Source organism: Dermacentor variabilis, chromosome 1 (assembly GCF_050947875.1).
Source record: "Dermacentor variabilis isolate Ectoservices chromosome 1, ASM5094787v1, whole genome shotgun sequence".
NCBI lineage: Eukaryota > Metazoa > Arthropoda > Arachnida > Ixodida > Ixodidae > Dermacentor > Dermacentor variabilis.
In genome coordinates, this window is record NC_134568.1 from 262,733,194 (window position 1) to 262,759,870 (window position 26,677).

The 26,677-nt window shown below is 47.0% G+C and overlaps 1 protein-coding gene across 1 annotated transcript in view; it reads left to right on the forward strand.

Annotated features, from left to right (window-relative positions):
• LOC142563742 (protein O-mannosyl-transferase Tmtc3-like) overlaps positions 1 to 26,677 on the forward strand; it is a 427,622-nt gene that overhangs the window by 129,262 nt on the left and 271,683 nt on the right. The window contains exon 2 of the mRNA XM_075674346.1: positions 20,485 to 20,540. The gene's annotated coding sequence lies outside the window, so the exon portion shown is untranslated. The remainder of the gene's footprint in view (positions 1 to 20,484; positions 20,541 to 26,677) is intronic.

The window sequence follows — 26,677 nt, forward strand, 5'->3', positions numbered from 1 at the left end:
AAAGCGCGTATTGCACGAAAATATTGAATTTCCGCGCGAACTGTAAACGTAGCCTATGGTTGAATGATGCACTATGCACGCTTTTACGTACTGCGGACACACTATGGCGTTCAATTCCATGGGCTGCAAACCAAGATTTTGTTGGTAATTCAGTTTGAAATTCACTCTGGAAATGCTTGGAAATTCAAAAATTTTCACTTTTCTTGTAAATGCACATAAAGCACCGAAGGCTAATTCTTCATATTCGGCGTTTCTTACAGCTCTGTGATTGAGTGAATCACCCTTCGCTTGGCCCTCCCCTTCCCTTCTTTTCTTTCTTCTTATTTTGCTGACTAATTACGTACAACTAGGGTGTGGGGCACGATGACCCGGTATGTTAAAGTATAGCGAAAGCCGTCCTTGCGTCTGAAAGTGTGAAGCTTGAGCCGATCGCACAATGGAAGCAACATTCCTATAGCGTCACCAGAATCGAAAGCCAGATCTTTTTGTAATCATGACACAGATTCGCACAATCGCGGATGGCGTTTACACAAGATGTTTCATAGAGACCCAGAATTTATTACATAGAATTTCCCGATTACCGCGAAATCGCTGCATCGCATGCTGTTTGTCGCTGCAGCAGTAAGAAACTTCCATTACCACTTATGTTATTTTTACCCTAGAGAAAAAAAAAGAGAAATTGATGTGGGCAGCACTTTTAGAAGAGCAGAAAATATGGAAGCCCCTTCAGCACACACTATTTCTTCACAAAACAAAGAAAATTCTACTCAGGGTTTCTCAGTTCATGAACTTAAAAACAGCGTATTGATATCGCTGGCCACAGATGCGTAGACTGTTCAGGTTTTCAAATACAGCTTGTAATATTCAATTAGGAAATTATATTTAACTACAGATGACGGCCTGCTTCGTATATGACCGTAAGAAGCAATGAAGCAAAAAGAGCTAATCGAGCCAGCGCGGACGTTTACCTTGAAGTTCTCCAACCGGTCCAGCGAATTCGATTTGATTTGAGGCAAGATAAAAACCAAGTAGCAAATTCGCTTTTGTTTTCAATGGTTTGCTTAGTACTCCATAGTTTGCGTTAGTGTTCGATAATTAGCTAATCGGCTGCAATCCGTTTCGCGCGATGGCTATGAGAGATGACGTCGGCGCTGCATCTGTGCAGACGGCTGCGAGATATCTCTCAAACGCTCTGAAATTAAGATTCCGTTGGTAATATGTTTAATAACTTCGTTTATGCGCTGATAACGCAGCACGAATATTGTTGAAAATAAGATGATGTATGCTATAGAATACATCAACACCAAAAAGTCTCTTTGCACTTTTACCAAGGAGTTAAAAAAAAAAAGCCATTTTCAGCACTTAGAACGTGTCGCTGCTGTAGCAGTTAACAGTATCGTGGATTCTTGAGCCATGGTTGAACTTCTTAATCAGCTCAAGGTCCTCATGGGAGTCTTTATCAAACTGTTGCTCAAAAAACCTTTAACAGAATTCAGAACTGTGCTTTGGTACCGCTTGGAGGAGCACACAAACATATCCTCCATTAATTATACCATGCACGCAGTGCGCCGCAGGAGAATTACTTTCTCGCCTATTTGAGTACTGCAATGAAAGCGCGCCCATTTGTTGTGGTTGGCTTCATCGAAGTTGCCCAGGAAACCGCCTGGTTTTTTGTGGTTACCCACCCATTGCTAACTTCGGCGGCATATTTGGTACGTAACAATGGGATCCTGTATCTCGAAGCAGTCGCGCTACTTTTGCGTTTATGGCCCCAAGTTGATCAAGGATTTTGGTTTCGCGACAGCAACTGGATTCACGAGAACATTCTTTGCGCCGTCTTGCCCACCTAAGTAATATTCTGGAGTTATGCGACAAGGAGCTGCGAAGGAAACGTGAGAGTGGGATTCAAGTTGAATTGCCGTAGCTGAACTAAAGAATGAGGCTATTTATTTCCAATTTTTATTCAGAGAGGGACTCGATAGTAAACAAATTTCAAGAATTACTGAGCTATCATATGCCACGGCACGACCATCTGCACTGGCGCTCAAATTAACTGCGCTGCCGGGGCGGATGAGCGCCGGGAGTTATACCCCTGTCACACGGGCACCCGCGAACTCCGCTGAGCATGAAACTCCCTAACGGAGATTTACGGCGCTGGAGTTGCGGCCGCGCAACACGGCAGAGCGCGGGCTTTCGCCGGGCGCCGCATGGGACGGAAACGGAGCTGCTGCTCTTACTTCCGCGTGCAACTGTTCACATATGCGGTCGCCGTTAAAGTAATCTACATGTATTTTTTTTAACGCAGCATTTAATCTAAAAATCACGGCGAGGAAGTTTGCTGTACGTTACCGCAATACTTGTTTTCCAAGCATAGCGAAGTTGCAAGCGATGCAGGCCGCGCTGCGCTCTTGCTTGCGTGCGTCGGCAGCGTGGGCGCGTGGGTCACGTTGTTCGACTGGCGCGCTTCGAGTTGCGATTCTGCTGTGTAATCGTGCGTGTGCGTTTGTTCGCGTTGAACTCGACTGCTTTCCAGATGAGTGACGAAGCCGAAGACGTGAAAAAGAAGGTCGCGCTCGCCATGGCCACAATAACCGGCATTGAAGCGCTTGGATTGCTCATTGAGGTGCGTGCATGCCACCCGGAGAATTTATCCGTACGGCCACTGGCACGACACGTGCGGCTCGCGCGCGTATAAACAAGCCAAATGGCGGCACGACATTTCCCCATGCGGCATGGCGAAGCATGGGTGTAGAGGGCACAGGCGCCGGTGTCTTTAAAGAACAAATGAAAAACTTCCAATACGTGGCATATAATCCAAGGAAAAAAGAAGCAATAATGCTAAACTTTGTAAGTGAACTAGTTACGACGATTTTATTAGCATGGTTTTCTTGAGCAGCTGTAGCTATCTGGGACCGAGAGTACTCCATCCAGCCGTAATGGTCATTGCCGAACTCCCTTCGCTCAAAATCTCCATTTAACTTCTTTGGCTCAAGGGAGACCGCGTGAGGCGGAGCGCAACTCCCTTGACGTAAAGACGATGGAGTTAAATGGAGTTCGCGGGTATACACTCTAAGAAAAATCCCGGGGAAAACGGGAGTAACTGCGCCGTTAGTCCTAAAAAGGGCGCTTTCGTCCCTCAAAGGACTAACTGCATGAATGTGCGGGCCGTGTGCAAATTTTGGAGAGTAAGTGTTTAGTCCCTGCTCGGAAAGAGAGCAATGGGAGGACGAACGGCAACAGTTACTCCCCAGGCACTTCGCTGTTTTCGTCCGTGTCATGGAGCGATGCGGCGAAAACGGTATTGTCTATAAATAGTGAAGGGTTCGAAGTTCGTGCATTGTCTATTGAACTACATGCAAAGCAGCACCTTGCCTCTTCGTGAGAAAATTACGTGAAACTTAAAACTGGAATGCGAAGAGGCATGCCCTTCGTGCGCACCCCATAAGTGAGCGATACACATTAAACGCGCGAGTCACTGATAGACGGCTAGATTTTCTTGGTCTATAGTACCTAAGTTCCTTCCGTTCCAAGGAGGTTGCGAACTGAAGCGATGTGTAGCTCAAACGGCACGCGCTAAGCGACAGAGAAATTGCCCTTCTCTGTCGTCTTCGGTGCCCCGTCTGAGCTCGCTACACGTATACATGGCGTAGTGCCTCAGTTTAAATCACCCTAAAAATATTCGGGCTGATTTCTTTTCGCAGTCGCTTATGGTTGCAAGTACACTCAACGTTAGACTCTGACTGCATAGCTTGCACAAAATACAGTCACTTTTATATTGCCGCACTTGCGTTCCCATGCTTAACCTTGTCGAAATAGCCCGTCTTGCCAAGCAAGCGGCGTGGTGAAGTGGTTAGAGTACCTGACTTGTGAGCGAGGGCACGTGAGTTCGAATCCTGCTGTCGGGCACGTTTTTTTTTTCAGCTCATTAATTTTTTTATTAGGGTATAAATGTCTATTTTAATTAATTACACCTTTGCGGAGCATCGGAACGAATTACAGTTACTCCCTTGAGGACCATCGGGCAGGGGCAACTGTTAGTCCCCGAAGGAGTAAGCGCATGGGGAGTAACAGTTCATCCCATGTCAGTTCGTCCCCAAAAGGACTAATGGTTGTGGCAAATCAGTTAGTCCCCAAAAGGACTAACCTCCCTACCCCTTTTAGTCCTTTTTTTCTTAGAGTGTATACCCGTGTGACAGGGGTATTACGCCAAGCGAGTATGCATTCCGTTCGCGCGATGCGACGCTATGTAACCCAACCGATGCCAATTACGTACCCCTTTGTTGAGTGACTGCAAGGTTAACTAGATCACGTTTCTCTTGTGCTCTTTCTTACTGGTAAGGAACATGGCCTGCGTGATCAGGATTGCCACATATTACCACCGCGCCGTGCGCTTTCTTTTTTTTTTTTACTGTACTGTTGCACCCAAGAACGGCAAGCTCGGGCAAGAGCCTGCCTCGCTGCCATATGTGTGCGTATTCTCCGCACAAGAGGGAGCTGTCTTGACCTGCGAGATGTACTTGGACCATGCATGGACCAGTGTACGTCTCGCGCGACGCAGCTTGCTTTGACTTTCTTGCGACGCAATGGTCTGGCCGAGGCGCTTGGAAGGGCCACTAAAGAAATAATAACGTCAGCTATAGTAGTGAACTAGCCTTCTAGGATACTAACAAGGACACTCTGATCGTGAGAGGAGGCTTGGTAGGCTAGAAAAGACGCAAGAAGTAAAGGACAGGTGGCGACGCCCCCTTCAAGTTTCGCAATATGTCACCGTGACGTCGTGCAACTTGACAGCACCTCCGTGGGCGCCAGTTAGTTCTTTCATTGGGAAAGATGGAATACATAATATTCTAAAAAAAAAAAGTCAGAGGATGAACTTAGCGAGTTTTGAGAACTTTTACGAAATTCAGTGGTCGAAACACGAAAAAAAAAAATGCGTTGAAATCCGTAACGTCACATTGACGTGCCGACGAAGCGAAATTCAAGAAATAGACCTTTGACCTTCATTTTCTCTTTCAATAATGAACCTCTTCCCGTGACGTTAACAGAAATATAGTTTTAAAAATTGGTTTGTCACTATAAATTGACTGAGTCTTTCTCTTTAGTGTCCTTTTAGGTAGTTTATTTTGTCAATTCGACAAATCGAATTAGCCAACATAATGACTGTCGCGGGCTAGACTGAGCTTTTTCAAAAAACAAGCATATGCACAAAGAAGGAACCGATTCCTAAAGATTATGCTGCAATTGACGGAGGATATGAACGCCTCAGAGCCATCAGACGCCGGTTTGAAAGGGCACACCGATGGAGTGGAAGTTTAGAAGCATACAGAGGCGCTCAAAAAATCCACACTGTCTTGCGCAGACGCATGCAGAATTAGATCAAAGACGTTGGCGTGATTTTTTTGCGGCATGTGGTCTCCTCACACACCTTCCAAAATAATTTGGCTATTCGTGCAATAAGCGGCTTTGTAACACAGAGATACCCATTTCGTACTCTCGCAGTAGCCAGGGACAACCGCGGAGATGGTGATTGTAGACGAATTTTGCCAACTTATTTCGCGACCTGGTTTGTCAATGAATTGCGTAGAATTTGAGAGTGCAGTCGTGTTAGCCCAGCAGAATGTTGATGCTTGATATTCTGCAAAACATGCTCAAGTTGCATGCTTAAAAACAACATGCTTAAGTTATATTCTCCTTAAGTGAGTTGATATGCGCGATTGCATAGAAACCATTATTCGTCGCTTACAGCTGGGCACCGCCTACACAAAACACTTTTTACACAGAATTGGCCGCGCTGAAATTCCTCAGTGTGATTGTGACTTTGTTGACGAAGACATATATCACCTTCTAGAATGCTCGCGCCATGATTCACCAAGACGCCAACTTAAATCGCCATTAATGGCTTTACACCGAGGAGCTATTAGTTTGAAGAAATTAGTATGGCCCTGGCCAACAAGGTCAGTGCGCTATAATAGCAGTTAAAAATATTTCTGGAAGACAGTGACATAAGTGACCGTGATTAGGTGCGGAAAAAATTGTTTTTCAGAGATTTTTTTTTTATTGTTGCTGCCAAGGTGTGCATGTGTTATTATTGTGGTTAGCATCGTAGCTTTGAGTGTTTATTGTTATGTGACGCCGTTGTTCGCATTTCTGCTTTAGGTACGTCTTTGTAATCTCGTCTTGTTATTTTGACTTGTATGGGACAACGCAACTTTGCTGCAATTATGTTGCGTGTTGTTATATGTTTTATGTTGCAGCCGTAATCTTGTGCGCACCACATATCCAAGAGCCAAGGAGTAGCCGGCACCTTATTTGTGCGCCAACATCTCCTTATAATATGTCAATAAAAAAAATTAGAGAGAGGAAGAGATCAGACTGTGAAAACAAAGGGCATGGGTGTTGAACTCCGCTTCCCACTTGTCTTACTACTTGCTTACGGAGGAGTGATAGCAGACCGAACAGCATTTTATTTGTGCACCTGTGTACATATACTTGGTTGCACAACACGCATAAATGAGCTATTGGAAAGTTTTGCCGTTGTTTTAGGTCCAGTTATATTTTCTCAAAGAAACGCATCCTAACCCACCCCATTCTCGCTTATTGCAGTTCCTTAAGGAAATAACTTTCTGTTCTTGTTATATTCGTGTTAACCCGGCCGCGAGGTGCACCTGTATAGGGCTTCAGTACCGTTGGATGAATGTCATGTTTCGTGCTCGAACTGCATTGACAGAGGACGTAGATTTCCTCACCAACATAATGGTAAGCCTGCCTGCTCCTCCTCGTAATATGTTTGATTTGACGACGCGAAGGAATGTAATTTAAAAAAAAAAGAAACAAGAAAGGGTACGCGAAAATAAAATGGTAATGCTTGTAAACGTTGAAGTTACTTCGCAGTATTATTTGTCCGCGATTTAATTACTACATATAATTAAAGGCCGTCTCGGTCGACATGTAACGACCAAGTGTTAATCGAAGGTTGCTTTGTCCGCCGGTTCCGGCGCTACAGTAACAAGCAGCGCGGGACAGGTCGTAATCTTGACAAAGTACGAAAGTGCCTTGTTATCACTGAGATGCCTTCATGAAATTGCGCGTGTCCGTGGTGGATGCCACGTTTTATTTTCTTGGCTCTTCGGAGTGTCGTTACGCGCATGTCACGGTGGTGTGTCGTGCATGGAAAATGAGTAGGAGAGCCTATAGCATGACATACAGAAAAGGGCGGCGAACAAGCACCAAGAAAAGCACTGATGGCTTCGCCGTGGCCCGGCGAATCCTTCTTGCACCGTGACGCAGAAATAGGTCAATACGCTGAGGGTGCCGTGCCCTCCTCGAATGCGGAGGTACCGGCCGGGCAACCAAAACATAGTCAGGACGACAACAAGGCGTTCGGGAGAAAAGGATAAACACAAGCAAGCAAAAAGGAAATAAGAAGAAGAAAAAAAGTGAGAGACAGCCCACTGCCGTGCGCGAACGCTCGCGGGCTCCGATAAGGTCCCGAGTCCATCGGCCGTCCGGGCCACGTGATTAATGCGCATGCTGTCATGTTTACCAAGAGTCGCATGCAGGCCATGTCCTCTCGACGTGTGCGGCATGCTGAAGCAGCCATTAGCTGCGTTCCCGTTAAGCGATGTCTCTTTTTTTATGATTTATTTTCTGCCTGTGTTTGTTAACTGCGTCTCGGAACACACCACTCTCCGGATCTGAGCGCTTTTTCTAAATGTTCTCTTGAGTCTAGGCCTTTTTTATTAATCTCTCTCCCCTCTCTCTCTTCTCTGCATCTATTCCTGTGCCTGTTTGCTGGCGTTTGTGTTTAACCTGGCAGTGCGGCTACAGAGGTGAACGGCAAGGCAACGGTATAGTTGTGGTCAGAATAATAATAATAAAAAAAAGTTTGACGAGGTCGCACTGTTTTTTTTTTCTCGAAAACGTCAGTAGCGCTTTGCGCTAGCGCGGGATGTGCATCATGGCACTATTGGGGCTCTCTCTCTTCCCCCCCCCCCCCCCCGCCTTCGGTATAGGCGTGCTGTCCCGTGTTACTTGCATTGCGTCCGCTCAACCGTGTCAAAAGAAGAGAAAGAGAAAAAAAAAAGTCAATATAAAGACAGAAAACAAGCGCTCGCAGAGTATAATAGCCGAACCCGATCCATAATAGGATGACTGCCCATGTTAATTGCCCCTCCGTATCACGCAGTTGGACCGCGTGAGTCGCCGTGTAATGTGTAGCACTTCACTCTTACGGCAGCGATAGCTGCAGGGCAAGGAAACACGGGGAGAAATGTGTAATTAAAGAAAAAAAGACTAATGAAAAGGAAACAATGCGCGCTGGTCTCCGATGCGGTATTCATTTAACGTAAGAGACCGGCACGTCACGCCGCTGTCAGCCTCCTTTAATAAAGAATCTATAAATGCTGGTTTTCGGCTTGAGTTGCGGGTTTTTCTCAACTCCAGTAGAGTTACGCCGCCCATGCGTAATTGTCAAAATCATTATTTAACTGGAACGTGTGAAATCAGCAGATTCCGCAGGCAATCTCGGTATCGTGATTTCAGCCACTACTTTTTCACCAACGAAGGCTGGTGAAACCCTTCATGGTCTTACAAGCTTTCTCATTTTTGGTATTTTTATTTTAAAGTGAAGTTATCTTTGCCAACCTTCCTTGCCACTCGCTGTGGTTGCTCAGTGGCTATGGTACTGGGCGCTGCTGAGCACGAGGTCGCGGGATCGAATCCCGGCCACGGCGGTAGCATTTCGATGGAGGCGAAATGCGAAAACACCCGTGGTATTTAGAATTAAGTGCACGTTAAAGAACCCCAGGTGGTCGAAATTTCCGGAGTCCTCCACTACGGCGTGCCTTATAATCATAATGTGGTTTTGGCACGTAAAACCCCATAATTTAACTTAATTTAACCCTCCTCGCCCTTCCTGATCGTGGAGGGGGGCCTCTGTCTTGCCGGATAGCTCATATGCAGGACAGGACTACCATCTCTAGTACCCCGACAGTGTCCTGCCTGCTGACGATGTGTCCTACAATAAAACAAAGGATGTCTAAATATCCTCATTGAAACAAATAGGCTTCATCAAGAGCACCATTGCTCTAACGAAACACAGCTTTCTTGGCCTACTTTTCTTCGGTTTGGGGTTTGGCGTGGTCTGCTTCATCAGTCTTTCGCTGAGCAAAGTGCAGTTTACTGTTTCACTATCTCCAGGATCGGCCCGCCCTAGTCGGCGCGCCGTCCCTGGATACAGTGTGCATAGCAAAAAGGCCAATCCTGGAGACAATATAAAGCACGGTCACGTGGGTCAAGTGGTGAGGATGTCCGCGCCGTGCTGGCTTCACCGGCAGACAGGTAATCGCTACGTCGCAAGACGCTGCGCAGAGTATAATCACTTGCATGGTATTTATTTAACCGCCTATTGTGATTGGCGGCTAGGCCCGAGGTCGCAGGATCTAATCCCGGCCACGGCGGCCGTATTTCGATGGGGGCGAAACGCAAAAGCACCCGTTTATTTAGATTTAGGTGCACGTTACAGAACGCCAGGTGGTGCAAATTATTCCGGAGTCCTCCACTACGACGTGTCTCATAATCACATCGTGGTTTTGGCACGTAAAACCCCTAATTTGAGTTTTTGACCATTTAACCGCTTCACGAAAGCTTCGCTTCTCAGATTCCAACATGTGGGCTGGATATGCCTCATCCTCCTAAACCCATTCGTCTGTATGAACAGGAATTGCGCGCTGAATTTTTATGTACAGAACGACAGTGAGCTAGTGAGCTTGACAGGCATGCGTGCTTTTTATAAATGCCCGAGCACTTCATTACCTACTGATCCCAACTATGCTGAATCAAGTTTTTCTCGCCTCTATGCGATGCTAGGGATTCCTTTGTCGATGTGATAAAGATGCCCATGATATTTCTGATACCCATGATGACGTGACACTTCATTTGACATCAACCGGACGTCTTCTACCAGAAGATTCATTCATTCATTCATTCATTCATTCATTCATTCATTCATTCATTCATTCATTCATTCATTCATTCATTCATTTTTAGTTGAATATGTGGTTCCGATCGTATATGTGCTAGAGGACTGGACGTTTTTTATGTCGCCTGTAATCACTTTAATAACTCATTCCTTTTATTTCTTTCCTTTTTTTTACAGAAAAACGTTTAACCAACAACATAGCTCACTACAACCAGATGCGGTACATGCGCGCCTCTCTCGGGTTCGAATCGCCTTTCAGGTTTTGCCAGTCCGCAAAGCTGGTGAAAAAATAAAAAAAAGGAAAGAAAACACCGCGCATTCATCTTAAGAGATGCATGCCTCTTCTCGTCATGCAGCAGCGGGGCACTGCAGCTACTGCTGTGATGAGCTTGCATTTCCCGAGCCGTGGATTTCAATATGATTTTTTTTTCTTCAATGCCACGATTTCCATTCATCTGCCTCTGGGGCTTTTCATCTGCTCTCGTCACTGTATTCATCTTGAAAAGCAGCGCAACGATAACAAGACGCAAAAGAAAGAAAGAAAGAAAGAAAGAAAGAAAGAAAGAAAGAAAGAAAGAAAGAAAGAAATGAGGTACAGTGCACGTCATTTCTTATTTTTCTTTTGTGCCTTGTTTTTCTTGCCGCGCCCCCTGCTCTATGCAGTATTAACTCGAACCATCTCGCCCAACTCGCCATCTTATTACCGCGTCAGTGCAAGCGGGCTGGATGCCCGCATGGTGGAAAACGGCCGCGGTACTTAGCTTCAGGCGAAACCGCGCTGCGTTTTTTTTTCTAACTCATCTTCGGCGATGCGTTTCTAAGTGAGGTCGATCCACACCACCTAGAATATCACAACACCTGCGCGCCTAATTGCAGCCGCAACGTCACACATGTTGACCAACTGTGCCGCTGAAAAGTGTGGCTTGACGAAAGCACGAGCGAGGCACGAGCACCTTTGCGTGTTTCTTGTTTTTTTTTTCCATTTCGCTACACGGACTGTCGGTGCACTTGTAGCGACGTCGCTACTTGGGGCAAAAAGGACGTGTGTTATTAAGACTATGGAGGCTCTATTCTTCCGGTCCACCGCAACGGTACAGGAAACATTTCTTATACGGGCGGCTATATATGCGATGTCCGCATCCAAACCCTGAGTGACGGCTCAGAGTAATGAAAACTGACGGGACTAAGAATCGAAATAAGGTGAAAAGATTGGGCGGACCCTACGCATACGTGGAAGTCGGCGTTAAGGCACGCTGTGTGTGATGTTTGCGCAGATATTAAAGCAAAAAAATGTGCAAACGTAACGTTAATAATGAAAATGTTCGTACACAATGGCGAGAATGCAGTAGAATGTTTATACAAACTTAGCGCATCGAGGCGAGCGTTTTGATGTACGTGCGGCGTCCGTTCCGACGTGTACCGCCATTGCTGTATCTTGGTGACACCCTGACAACCAGCCTTTCACGAATCTACTGGCATTTGATGCGAGACAGCGACGCCGCGATGGCAATGGGCGACGAAATATCGCGTGTTCTGAACACAACCTACTGATGAAAAGGGACTGAAATGCCTCTAGAGGGAAACTATCGTGCTTCATGGCCCTCTTAATGATAAATAAATAAACAAATTTATTTATTTATTTATTTATTTATTTATTTATTTATTTATTTATTTATTTATTGTGTGTTCCTCTGTTACGCCCCGTGTATATGAAGGACATATTGCGTAAACCATATCATATTAAATACTATGGTGAGGGATCAGTTAAACAAAACCATTGCGCCCCGATGGCAGCAACGTGATGGCTGCCATTTCGGTGACCTTAATCGTAAGTGAAAGTAACGGCAAAATTAAACAGATGTAGGACTTCAATTCTTCGCCGCAAACCGGTAAACGCCGGAAAGTGCCCGTAGATATTTATCTACGGATACGGTAGAAACCGTAAATAATTTTCTTTAGTTTTCCTTCAACTCTTTCTGTGGTCTCTCCAATTCTCTCTCCCCTCCATGGCTGGGCTCGTCGCAGCGCCTTTGACAAGGAGCTGACATGGCATAGCTGTTCATGAGAAACGAAGCAGGTAGCACTACTTCAAGAGAAATGGCTCGTTTTCTTTCGTGGAAACTACATGCTTAAGTGAAACCTGTGGGTGTGTGCGTGCGTGCGTGCGCGTGTTTGTGCGGAATATTTAGAGAAGCAACGCACCAACCGTTCTGACGGCGGGTGCTTATTCCAAGCGCTCGCTCTCACCGAGGCGCATCGTCATAGGTCAATCAGTATTTCTAAAGACAAAAAAATTACCGACGATTACGTTACTTCCTAATGCGAAATTTGAGCGCAGCAAATAAGCTGTTTCACCTTTTCGATAGATTGACGCAAAGAAATCGAGCAACACATGTATGCGCTATCACAGAATTTTTTTTTTATTTTTCACACGTATTCCTTTAACAAAGACTCCACTAGGTAAGCTTCTGCTTCGGCGGCACGCACCTCTGGATTCTGACGGCGACGGCGCTGGGCCTCTGCTCTGGCAGCTCGTTTAGCAGCAGCAGCAGCAGCAGCAGCAAGCGGAGGACTTCCATCGGTCGTCTCGCTCATGGCTCAGAAAGAACTGGCAGATAATTTCGCAGTGGCGAACGGCAGCGGCAATTTCGGCTCGGGCGGTGCACATATACAGATCCGCCGCCACCGATCTGGCTCTCTGATTGCCACCGCACAGGGCGAACGGCAGCGGCAATTTCGGCTCGGGCGGTGCACATATACAGATCCGCCGCCACCGATCTGGCTCTCTGATTGCCACCGCACAGGGGTTGCATTGGAGGAGGAGCGAAGAAAGGAATTAAGTTCGAGCCGGCGCTTTGACAACCGGAGACTCGCAGGAAGAGGGGGGAGGGGGGCGGCGTGTACACCCAGCGGCAAACGATGGGGGCAGAAGCGCGCGCAGCAAGCGGACAACACGATAAAGGGAGGAGGGAAGAGATAGCAGCGACTGACTGATGCCGCTGACGCCGATAGTGAGTCAACCCCAGCTGCGGAGTTGGTTTCAGGGACAACGCCGCCGATGCCGACACAAACAATATGATACCCTCGCTTCCGCAGCGCTAAGAACCAGGTCTAGCCGTGGGAAGGTGGTCACGTATTCGTCGACGTGCCGGGGCCTACGTGAAATAACTGGCGCGTCGGCAACTGAAGAGCACCCTATCCGCCACACAAGAACAGGGGGGGGGGGACCCTTTCCTCCTCTTTCTGCATGGCGGCGACGGTGTTCTATGCAGTCACGTTATCCTGACTCTCTAGCGGCGTCAGCGGCATCCAGCGGTATCAGTCGGTCGCTGCTAGCGCTGGGGGGATGAAAGGGGGGCGGAGCTGGTTACGAGGCCGACGACAACGCCGACGACGACGCGAAACCCAGGAACGGACGCCAAAGAGCTGCGCTCTAAAAAAAAAAAGGATTAGCCCAGTCCGATGGAATGGTGCGGGCTTTCACTGTCGTCCACCTACGCTACGCGTAAAACAGCCTTGCGGGGACAACGAGGCGCCGCCGCTCGTCGCAAGCCGGCGGCTGCAGCGTCGACCGGTCGCCGCGAGTCGTCGGAGCGAGAAAGTTGCAGACGAGTTCCGGCGCATTTCGAGCGGCGCGCCGACGGAAGTCGACGAAGCCCGCTCCTTCATTGGCTTCTGTCAAATTTCGCTCGTCGGCGCCGCTATGTTTTGATTCCGTTTGGGGCCGCCCGTGGGCTGCCGTAGCCCTCCTCCGTCGGAAGCATTAGACGCTTGGCTGGCCGCTCTCCTGCGAACATTTCCTGGCGCCGCCTTCGCTGGGCCTACAGTTACCGTGAGCGTGTTTGCTTTCCCGGCGCGGGTAGGAAAAGAAAACTTTGTCGCTCGTTGGTTTAGTCGGGCGCAGATTGATGGCGCGCATTTCGCGGACTTATCGGCCGGAACTGGCAAGGACGTCGTCGAATAAAACGCGCAATGCTCGAAGCAGCGGCACAAAAAATATCCCAAGTGTAAACACCGACCGCCCGCTTTGCGCTCTGAGGAAGGGACAAAGAGCGCGGGACGGAGGAAGGAGAGAGATTGAAGCCATCAATTTAACTTTTGTGATCATCACTCCGACGTAATCCTTCTCGAATGTTGGCTTTACGGAGCCAATTCCGGAGACACAGCGGAACGCTGGTTAAACACACACACACACACACACACACACACACACACACACACACACACACACACACACACACACACACACACACACACACACACACACACACACACGCACGCACGCACGCACGCACACACACAGATATATATATATATATATATATATATATATATATATATATATATATATATATATATATATATATATATATATATATATATATATAACTTCTCCATCGCCCGAGAGAAAAGTGATGCCTTGGACGCGATTGGAAACGTCTTTTTCATTTCTGCCATCGACCGACCGCTTAGCCTTCTGTTGTGTATGAAACCAGGATGTAGCAACACGCGACAATTTTTCGTTTGCCTGTTTTGCCATCTATAGTTTTCGGTGTCTTCATGGCCGGACGTGTTATTTCATCATATCAAATAGAAACATAGAGCTACATGTATGCGTTGTGCTGCTTCTTTTTTTTTTGTGTGCACTTCTTCAATTCAAATAAATTCTGGTGTTTTACGTGCCAAAGCAACCGTCTGATTATGAGGCACGCTGTAGTGCGGGACTCCGAAATTTTTTTTATCAGCTGGCGTCTTTCAACGCTAACCTAAATCTAAGCATCCATGAGCATTTTTGCGTTCCACCTCCATCGAAATGCGGCCGCCGCATCAGGAATCGAACCCACGCCCTCGAGCTCAGCAGCGCAACACCATACAACCACTAAACTACCGCAGCTGTACTCGCTCGCGTTCCGGTATATATATATATATATATATATATATATATATATATATATATATATATATATATATATATATATATATATATATATATATATATAAAGTGATTGGTCATGTTTTGAAGCGAAGCCTCCATTGCGAACATAACTGAACTTTCCTGACCGTGGCTACTGTCTGGGTGCTGCTGCTGTCTTGCGGAATAGCAGATCTAAAAAAAATATGAATTGCGTGCCCGATGCTCTAGAATTCAACCACCGCCCCTCAATACAGCAGTCCGATGCTCAAGCCAAAAGGCCGCAATCGCGTTTTGTTAAATCTTTCATGGTAGTTGTTACAAATATAAAACGTACCTGCATAATTTGTATACACAGCGGCCGAAACAGCCATAGCCACATCCACAAGTACAAAACAAATACATGACAGCACAATTTATTTATTTATTTATTTATTTATTTATTTATTTATTTGTTTGTGATACCCTCAAGGAACATAGTTGTACACTGCAGAGGGGAGGGGCGAGAATACATTCCAAGAGTAAAAATACAGGATTAGTTCTAGGAATTCACAGTGCAGGGAACAAAAGAAATATGAAAAACTAGTAATTTGTTCATAACAACCAAAGAAGAGACTGCTATAATATAAAAATACAGAAAGAGTACACTTTACCAAGCAGACAATGTTCACGAATAAGTACGTAATTATGCCATTAGCCATCACACATTATTTTATGTTGATTAGTGCATTCTTAAAAAGAGTGGGGTCACTGATGCTGCTTACTAATGATGTAGGTAGATTATTCCAGTCGATTGAAGTCCTAGGAAGGAATGATTGTGAGCACGCGACGGTGTTATGAAGGGCTACGTTAACTTTATGTGCGTTATCACGACGAGCTGAATAATACGGCGCAGAGTAAATTAATGCAGTAGGCATCCCACACCAACATACCATCCGCCCGAATGCTATCCTACTTTAAGAAACCAATAACGCCCCCACCACGCTCCCCGGTTATCAAACCTTCCATACCACCCACCCTCTTCGCCGGGTCTCCACCCTAGTACGGCGTCGTATCCCTGTTATTGAGCATGACCTCAATAGTCCTCACATAGAACATCTATTCCTCGAATTAATTCCCAATCGTAAACGGAAAGAATGCATCTTCCTTCTGAACATTTACAATAGCCCCAAGGACAAAGCAAGGTGTCGCAGAAGGCTCTTCACGTAGCTGGAACGCACCCCCTACTCATCGGCGGCGATTTCAACCTCGCCCATGCAGGCTGGGGCTACGTTCGCACGGAAGCTGCAGCTCGCAACCTCTGGCAAGATTACCACGACTTAGGCCTTACGCTCATCACGGATCCCTCCTTTCCCACACGCCTCGGTACCTCCACTACCCGGGACTCTACCCCCGACCTCACCTTCATCAAACATATCAACAATGCACACTGGACCAATACCCAGCAAGACCTGGGCAGCGATCATTATATCCTTGCTCTCTCTTTACTCCAACTCGCTGCCGCCCCTGCCCCCACTAAAGAATTCACCATCACCGACTGGGATGTTTTTCGTAAGATGCGCATAGGTTCTACCTCAGCAGAGGGCATTGCCGACATTAACACCTGGATGCAAGCGCTACGCACTGATGTTCAAACGGCCACTCGGGTGGTAACTAAAGATGCCTCAGTTGAACGCATGGATAACCGCCTCGCCCATCTTCTGGAGGCTAAGGCCTCCATCCTAGCTCGATGGAAGGGGCAGCGCCTAAACCGTCGCCTCAAAAGTAAGATCTCCAAAGTCAGCACAGCCATCGAGGAGCATTGCCAAACCCTCAGCCGGCAACAACAGACTGAGCTGTGTAACACAGCGGATGGACAACTTCATCGCCCCTACTCGTGGAAACTCCTCAAACACCTGCTTGATAATACCACCACCCGCACCACCCAACAGTATCGGCTGCAGAGGCTCCTTTATACGGAGACCCTTAAGCAAGGTCCACAACATGCGCTTGACTACCTCTGCACCAAATATATCTCCAGGGGACAAGTCAGTCCACACAGCAATTACATCGGTAATTCCGACCCTACACTAGACGCCGATTTCAGCGTATCTCAAATACATGCTGCTCTTCGCAAGCTTAACGGTCGTTCTGTTCCAGGCCCAGACGGGGCCACTAACAAAACCCTTCGCAATCTCGATGACGAGTCCGTGTCCCATCTGACTGACTACATCAACGATTGCCATGGCGCAGTGGCGCCGTCCCAGCTGCCTGGAGGACTGCCAACGTTATCCTAATCCCATAGCCTGGCAAACCATCTAGCCTCAATAACCTAAGGCCCATCTCCCTCACTTCATGCGTAGGCAAGGTGATGGAACACGTCCTCTTAGCACGCATCAACAGTCACCTCGAAGACCACTCTCTCTATCCCCATACCATCATTGGATTTCGCCCTCACCTTTCTATTCAAGACGCTATGTTGCAGCTCAAACATCAAGTGCTAAACGATCGTTCCCGTAACACATGAAACCTCACTCAAGCCTTTGGTAACATTTCCCATGCAGCTATCCTTGACCAGGTCTCCCACCTCCACCTGGGAGAGCCAGCCTACAATTACATTCGTGACTTTCTCTCCAATCGCACGGCCACCCTCTCGGCCGGCTATTTACGATCACACCAGCTTCCCCTTGGCAGAAAAGGCACCCCGCAAGGTTCAGTTATATCTCCCATGCTCTTTAACTTAGTCATGATTGGCCTTGCCCAGCAACTACAACGAGTCGACAATATCAACCATACCATCTACGCCGACGACATCACCATTTGGTCGTACCGAGTCAAGTGGAGTCAGCCCTCCAAACGGCGATTGACATGGTTGAAGCCTATCTCCAAGGGAAGGGACTGTGCTGTTCGCCGGCTAAATCGGAGCTTCTGCTCTATACAAGCCCATTCAGCGGGGTCGCCCTCCCAAACACCAACCTGATCACCGATCCTGTGAGGCCATCACCCTACGCCTTCAAGATGGCAGTCCTATCCCACGCGTCCCTAGTATCCGGGTCCTCGGTCTCACCATCTCTACCAACGGCTCCAACGTCTTGACTGTCAACAAGATCTGTGCCCAATCCCAAAACACCCTACGACTTCTTAAACGTATCTCTAACCGACGAGGGGGACTCAAAGAAGAAAGCCTTCTCCGCCTCGTACAATCCTTTGTCATATGTCACATTATCTACGTTGCTACGTACCTACAAAAAGCTAAAGCTAACCTACAGAAAGACGAGCATAAAAAGCTCGACACCCTCATACGAGGGGTCTACAAGCAAGCACTTGGCCTCTCGCACTGCACCAGCACTGAACTCTTCAACCAACTGGGAGTTCACAGCAACCTCTCCGAACTCATTGAAGCCCAACAACGCTCTCAGCTTGAACGGCTCACCCTTACTGAAACAGGACGCTTTATTCTATCCACGCTTGGCTTCATGTACCATCAGCAACAGGGCCCCAAACAACCTATCCCGACCGACATCCGTAGCTGAATCTACATAGACCCTATCCCTAGAAACATGCACCATGAATATAACAGGGCCCGGCGCCAAGCTCGGGCCGGAGCTATCATAAAAGCCCTTGCTCACGTACCTGGCGTCACATTTGTTGATGCAGCCCAATATTCCCATGGCACACGATTTGTGGCCATCGCCACACGCGATGGAGTCCTACACCACGCCTCCAGCGTCACTACCCCCACTGCCGAGACGGCTGAATAAGTGACCATCGCGCTGGCCACTCTAGATCCCGCCTGTGACACCATCGTGTGTGACTCTCGCTCAGCCATGATTAACTTCAGCAAAGGCCGCATTTCTCCCCAAGCTCTTCGTATCCTCTGCCAGGCACCACACTCTAAAGACAGCATAATCTCCCTAACATGAATCCCGGCCCATGCGGGCCCTGTCCACCCACACGTCCCCAATCTCAACGAGGTCACTCACTCCATTGTGCGAGGCCTAGTCAACCGCGCCGGAGTCACTGGAGATGAGTTGGACACCAGGAACAATCTGACAACTTATAACGATCTCGTTAAGGCCTTTTACTTCAGTCGCCGAACCTTCCGCCCGCCTCACCCCAAGTTCAGCCGGGCGCAGGCTACCACCCTGCATCTGCTACAAACAAACACGCACCCTTCACCCGCCCGCCTCCACCGTATATTTCCAGACGTCTACACTACCCCCAACTGCCGGTGCTGTGGCATTCACCCGGCTACGCTTCCGCATATGCTGTGGGAGTGCCCAACACAGTACACACAGACTAACACCATGACTCTCTCGTCGAGGTTTCATGAGGCTCTGCGGAGCTCCGCCCTCGACGACCAAACCTGGGCGACCCAGCACGTCCGTGAGGCGGCGGCGAGGCAAGCCCTCGACGTCCCTTCACGGGAGGCTTAGGCCCGGCCATCATAAAGTGTTGGTTGTACAATAAATGTTTATTCCTCCTCCTCCTCCCACTGAAAGGGAGGACAAAGGATACACTTCATCAACAGTGGATACCAGTCCGGTTGAAAATCTATGGGATCATAAAATATTTAACTTGTGAAATGATTTGAATGAAATGTGACTGCGAAATCTGTATTCCGATCTAACCTGCGAGTTTTCCATAATCTTTGCAACCCCATAAGTAGCAGCATGTCAAACGGCACATCTTCATATTTAGGTGGTATAAGATATCATATTATATAAAGGTTTACATCACGATCATTTCGAAAAGTCACGTGGCACGTATTCGTATATGAAGCCAACGACAGCTACTTCTTTGATATGATCACCGCGTGTTGATTGAGAGAGCCTGTATGTAAGTAGTATATGTATGGTTAGAAATGATGATTACTTAACTGTGCCTAGTGTGCTTCTTTGTCTATGTACCTGTGTTTGGGGCACGTACTCTCACAAATTGTATTTGCTTTGTAACCTTGTTTAGTTTTGTTATTATATTTTCTGGATGTAAATTGTAACTTCACCATTGTCGCCGATCCTAAGGCATAGTGCTTACTAACAAATGTATGTACCCTGTCCTGCTTGGACCGATCCGGTCGGCAGTATTTTGTAAATAAATAAATAAATAAATAAATAAATAAATAAATAAATAAATAAATAAATAAATAAATCATGGTTTACATACTATGGCGCACTTACCCACAACGAGGGATTGGCCAAGGAGCGAGTGATACATTTAAAATAAATAAGAATAAATGGAGAAGTACGAGCCAACATATGAGTTGTCACGTTGCATAACATGGGTGCGGTGACGCAAGAGACGCCGGGATGAAATGAGCAAATTTATAGCATTTCATTAACCTATTCGCCTCACATAGATTCCAAAGTGCGAGTTGGAATCGCATAATTTTCACTAAAATGGCTATGTCGCGGGGGATAGACTGGCATAGTTAGTTTATTTTTTTTTTCATTATCTTGCTTTTATGGCAGAAAGCTACATGTGTGAAGGACAACGTGTTTATGCCCCACGCATTTGAATTATATTAAATGATGCTATGATTTTAGAACGACGATTTTTGATCATTAGACTGTGAGCCCGCTAATTGTTCCCACTTTTTATTCATGTCTTACAGGCACCAAAAACCCGGAGTCAACCTGCCACCGCTCCGCCGCAAGTCTTCTTGTGAAGGTGAGAGATATCCACTTGAAGAAAACTGTATAGCTGCGAACGATTTCCCACTGTGGCGCCTGCTCCGGACTTTGTGTAAGAACATTTGGAAAGCACATTCAAATGCTTCTTTTGAAACGAGCTTTCCAAAAAATTAAATGAGCCTTCATGAGCGGCGGTCTTTCTTTATTCATTGCGGTTTATTGCCAGTATAACTGAAGGGGTTAGGGGGGCTTCTTTTTCCGCAATTACAATTACAGAAATCAAGGGTGGGGCGAATGACGGTGTGAATACACTAAAACAAGGCGTTAAAAAAAGCCGCAGTTCCGTCTGAAAGGCGAAGCATTGATAGCGATAGCAAAGTGTTAGACAACGACGCGAAATACGGTTCGCAGTATTATCGGCCGTATAAATTGTAGTGAACATTCGCTTGCTGATTAAATTAATAAGCATAGTGTTACACGAGCACAGGTAACCATGAACAAATCTCACTTGATGGGCACCAACACTAGCTGGGGCAATGCTAGCGTGGTGAAGAGCGCAAGCAGAGGGTAATGAATGCTTCCTGCTACCTCCAACACGTCTGCGAAACTTGAAATTACGCTACCTGAAAATACGCTACCTGAAACTTGAAATTACGCTACGCGCGTGGGAAGACAGCGCACGTGACATACCTCCAAGGCCGGGCGCGAGGGCCGCGTATGCACTTGGCTACGCCGACCGCTATGAGCAGCCACGGCCGGGCTAGAGGAGGTATCCTCATCTGCCCCCCCCCCCCCACCAACGCACTTGATCACGTGGCCTCTAATATTGGGCGCGCGGCAAGACGGCGCGCATCAAGTCACGATCGTTCTCCGCTTACTCTTGCACGCTTTCCCTCGCAACCACAGCGAAAATTCACTTGGAGTGTCCCTATAAGAGCTAGCGCAATAAAAACAAGCACGCCTAACCTGTTTCTGGCTTAGCTGTGCTATAAAATGTTAAAGATGTAATACCTAAGAATCACAGGGTTATTAATATAAACTTCCTGTTCCTGAACTGAGTGCTTGTTTAAGCTTCTATACAGGTTCCTGTTTTGTTTATAATAGATAAGAGAAAACTATTTGCTAAGACCTAGTGAGACCTTCAACTACGCCGCATTGTACTTGTTCCTTCGACATGCAACAAACACAAAGCATAAATCATAAATACTAACATGGAAGCTCAAAAAAATAAGGTAAAAAATAGATATACGCATAAATACATATAGAAGAAGACAGGAAAAGAAAAGATACACACTAAAACAAACATTGTTTCTTTCTAGACTATTCATTTACCCTTCTAGAAAGTTCGCGAAGTTTATTTTACGCCGAGAAATGACTTGGCTGCTTGAAAATTGCGGCTGAAGGGATAGCACAATTACTCGCAATTTTAAATCGTCGTGACCAAATTTTGATATAAACTAGTAGGCTCATCTTTGATCTTTATACTTGAAACAGCTCGAAATATTGGCGGAAAGGACTACAGGACAGTATATGTCTGTCCTGTAATTGTCTGTCTGTTCTCTAAGAGAGTCGAGGATTGTCATTTCTGTCCGCCGTTTTTTTCCGCCAGCTAATTCAAGTATAAAGATCAAATCGTCCGCGACAGACGGAATTCCTTACGTTCGAAGCTTGCGGTACGCCGTCAATCTCAGAGATTATATTGAGACTCGATCTGAAGGGGGGGGGGGGGGCTGCCCGCAAAAGCGGCAGTTCGTCACGCCTTTTCTATTAACAGCTGAGGGTGCCTTGAGGAGAGAGCAATCAGTGGAGTGTATCGGAAGATCCAATAAAACGAAGACAGCTGCATTTTATTTCATGTTCAAATGTAACATATATTTAACTCCTTTATTGCTGATCAGTTAACTACAGCTTAGCATTTAAAAACGGGACATGTTGCATCACGGGAGCTGTACCCTATTTTCACGATGACAGTGTCAGTCCTTTAGTACTTCTGTACGTCATTGCCTCGCTTACAGAAGCTCTGTCCTTGAAATAAAAACGTTGCTTCGGGCGCCTTAGAGGCTCTAGTCTACCATTTCACTGTGACCTAATATCTGCATGTAGTGTTTAAGCAATTCCCACTACCCCATTATACTACGCACACAACACAGGCCTCGCCATTGAAGTCGTAACAGAAGTACGTAATGAACTCGGCGAGTTTACTGCAGCAGCGAGTGATTCTTACTCTAAACAGTAAGCGTTTCTTGCTTTCTCTTTCCACTGGCAGAAAGCAAGCTCACGCAGCCGTCACTAGCAGGCTTAGCGTTTTCCCATAAACGACATCGGGCGAGCGCGACTGGGTCTGTTCGTAAATGACAGCCGCAGGAGTACTTGTGTGTGCCCCGAAACGCTGATCGCCGCGTAAAGTTTTGCAGCAGGCTTTCAATGGGTGCCGCTTGTTCAACCAGAAGTGAAACGTTCGGACAGCATGTCTTTCCGGAATTAGGCAGGCCTCACTAATCGCTCTTTAATGGCCCACGGCTGTGCCAGATGCTAGCGACGCGAGGAACAGCGCGTGCTCTACCGCAGTGCGCAGCACGCGCCGATGGCGGCAGCCCCGGGTCGGCGTGCCTCGGCGCCAGTCCCGCCAAGAAAATTTGTAGCGCTATAGCCGCATTGGGCACTCGTTCTAGACGCTGATGTTTTATCCGCGCGCGCGCCCCGTTCGGCGCCGCGCATCGGTTTTCGGCGCAGCGCCACGGGGGCCCCCGTTCTTGGCGCTAAGCATCGGCTGGCGCGACGCAAGGGGCAATTATTTACCCTCCGAAAAACGACCTGTCTCCAGACGGCGGTGGGCCCACCAATCATTCTGCCCCACCAGACTTCAGCGTAACCGCGGCGGCGGCGCGATAAGCGTGATAACGCCTCCACCGTCGAGCCACCCATCAGTCGGGCGCTGCCGGTGGGCGCCATACAGCGGGGCAAATTGAGCCGGCCGCAGCGCGCTCTGCCATTGTTGTCGCGCCTCCGACGCCGTGTCCATGGTCGTGCAAAGGGGTTGGCCGCCGCCATGAGAAAAAAAGAAGGAAGAAAGAAAAAGAAAAGGGGAGCCAACACTGAGGCCCGGCGCGCCTCCAAGGAGCCCGCAGCAAGGCGCGTAATTGTTTTCCAGGCGTCAAACACTTTCTTCAGCCCTTAATGCCGACCGTTATCAATAAAGAATGCGCGTTGACCCTTTTATCCTCTTTTTCTCTTTCTGTCTTTGGTGAGTCGGCCATTTTATAGCTTCCTATCTCTTTGCCTGGCCAAGACGTTGTTCTTTTATCCCGACACGAGAGTAAACCGCGAATATAGCTGCCCCGGCAGGGCAGCGGGTGACATCGTGTCGGATGAGATCGCGTTTTTCTTAAAGGATCAGCCATGCTGACGCATGCATCTATCGTTTAATATGTAATGGCGTGTAGGGAAGCTATACCTTCACCAGTGAATAGCTCGCATCGTACGGTCAGTCCGTATGTATATGGACCTCACTATAACGATCGATTTCGGTGCCTATAGCTGGACACACTTTTCCAGCCCGCGTAGGGAATCAATACAGTACATCTCGATTTCAACGTATAGATTTCGATTAATCTTTTTTTTTTTTGCTGGATCTAGTGGATCGCTGGCATAGCTGAATGGTTGAAATCAACTGTACTCAATGCTGAGATAACGCTCCGTACATCACGAACACTTTAGAGCAATCTCCATGCATTACAAACGTTTCTCTAGCCCGTAAAGTTCAGTCGTGAAATAGTGTTCCTGCGGCGATTTGTTAGGTCGTTTACCTATGGCAGCTGAATCCAAACATTAAGTTTCAAACAAAAATCGCTTTGGGGCAGCATGGTGTCTTACGACGCCCGTTAATGTGGTTCTTCAAAACTCAGCATGGCCATCATCGCAATACTGTAAACTCCCGTTAATTCGACCCTTGCGGGACCGTAATATTCGGTCGAATTATCCGAAAGGCCGAGTTAACAAATGGTGGCACAATGAACGACATAATTATTTTTGTTACTTGAAGTAGTCTTTTGTCGTCAAGATACTATTTCAAGTAGTCATTACACTATCTAATAACTACACATGTCGTCGTCGGTCAGTGGCCCACAGACCTCAGCACTGTCGTCGGCGCTGCAAAAATCCTTAAAAAAAGACAGTGCCCAAGGCACAGCACAAGTCGCCATCATCACGGCTGGACAGGTTACTACGGTCGACGTCGTCGCCTAAGAAAGTAGAAGCGCTGTCGGCTGAATTCCTTTTGTTTTCAAGCTTTTAGTAACTGCTGCGCGCATGAGGGTATGCCACTGGAGGTCGAATTAACCGAAAAAGCATGCTTTCAGGTTCGAGCTAAACGATTTATTCTTTCGTAAAAATGTATGATTTGCCGCCAGGGTTTTCCCGTGCATTCGAATTAAGCGAACAATCGAATTAACCTAGGTCGAAATAGCGGAGGTCGACTGCACTAGACGACGACTACTACTGCTATTACTACTACTATGACTAACTACTACTACTACTATTACACTACTACTACTACTACTTCTACTACTACTACTACTACTACTACTACTACTACTACTACTACTACTACTAATAATAATAATAATAATAATAATAATACTTTATTAACCCTGACGAAGACCTCTTGTTGGATATTACGTAATAGGGGACCAAGTACGTCAGTAAAACACAATGGTGACCTTTAAAACCGAAAATCAAACAACAACAAAGGCGAACTTAGCAAGAAGAAGAAGAATAAAACAGAAAAAAAGAAGTAAAGTTTGTCATACATGTGTCAAGTGGGCATATAAAAAGAACACACCGGAACTCCTAAATTTCACAAAGAAGAAATACAAGAAGTTGCCATAAAGCACAGTGACAACGCAGCAGTTGTAGATTACGGGTTGAAATGACACGGCAATAAGTGTTCCAATATTGTCAGATCAATCTAGTTAACGCACTCCGGAAAATTACACCCTCGAGGGTGGATTGAATGATGAAACACCTGTTTTGCGCCATCACTCTCACTCAAATTTTTCAAAATGGGTGCATTCGTTGGTAGAACAACCTTGGAGCACCCTTTTATTTATTTCAAGGTGCTGAAAGGCTGTTTCGTGCGAAACGTACACATTGCAGAATTTAAAGGTGCTGGGGCACTTCAACATTTCAAGCAAGTGAAAAGCCACAAGTGTATATATTTCCCAGCCGTTTGCGCCAAGTTATTGTTCGAGCATGTGACATAGTCACAGCAGGCTATGCATATCAATCACTGTCGGCGTCTCGATAGGCGCCCCCTGTTATGAAGTGTAAAGACGTAGCTTTTTCTTTTATCGCCTACCGTGCCTTTCGCTTTTTCTACTGGCGTCGCTTAAGTTTTTTAGGCTCGGTGTTGTTTTATAGATCAGCTGCCAATCGTCAGCGAATCATGGCGTGTCACCCCATCACAGTTCTTCAGACGCACGTTCTTCTGGTGTAGCATGGGGGCTGCAGTGCACTATTAGGCGCATCAAGTATTGCGCTGTTTTGTGCAGTGTCGGTTGAAATAATTGAATTCTGCGGAGGCACGCCGTAGTGAAGGACTCCGGATTGCGTTTGACCACCAGGGGACCTTTAGTGTGCTCCCAATGCACAGGACACGGGTGTTTTTGCATTTCACCCCCATCAAAACGCGGCCGCCGCGGCCGGTGATCCCACGACCTCGTGTTTAGCAGCGCAACACCATCCGCTCAGCCACTGCGGCGGGTGGTTGAAATGAACATTGGCAGGTGAATACGGAACAGTCTACTACAAATAAGGGCAGAACAGTTTTTTGTGGAGCTGGTACACTGGTGATTTGGAGTAGCATTCATAAATGCCTACTCATTCCTCATCGTAGTTCCGAATGTGAAGTTCATTGGTGCAAAGAGGCGATTGCACGCCTTGTGCTCGTTCGTCTCCTTTTCAGTGCATAAAGAAAATCGCTCTCCACCACGCTCGACATGCTTGACATGCATGTCTTTTCGGAAAACATAATTCTTGAACCCTGGTGTTAGCCGACGTCTGCCCGGGTTGCTTCAAAAGGACTACTGTATTTCTGCAAAAAAAAGTAAGCCTGAATTAGGAATTAAGAAATGCTGCGCGGTTCTTAATTCAAGTTGTTTAACCAACAAGCCTAAA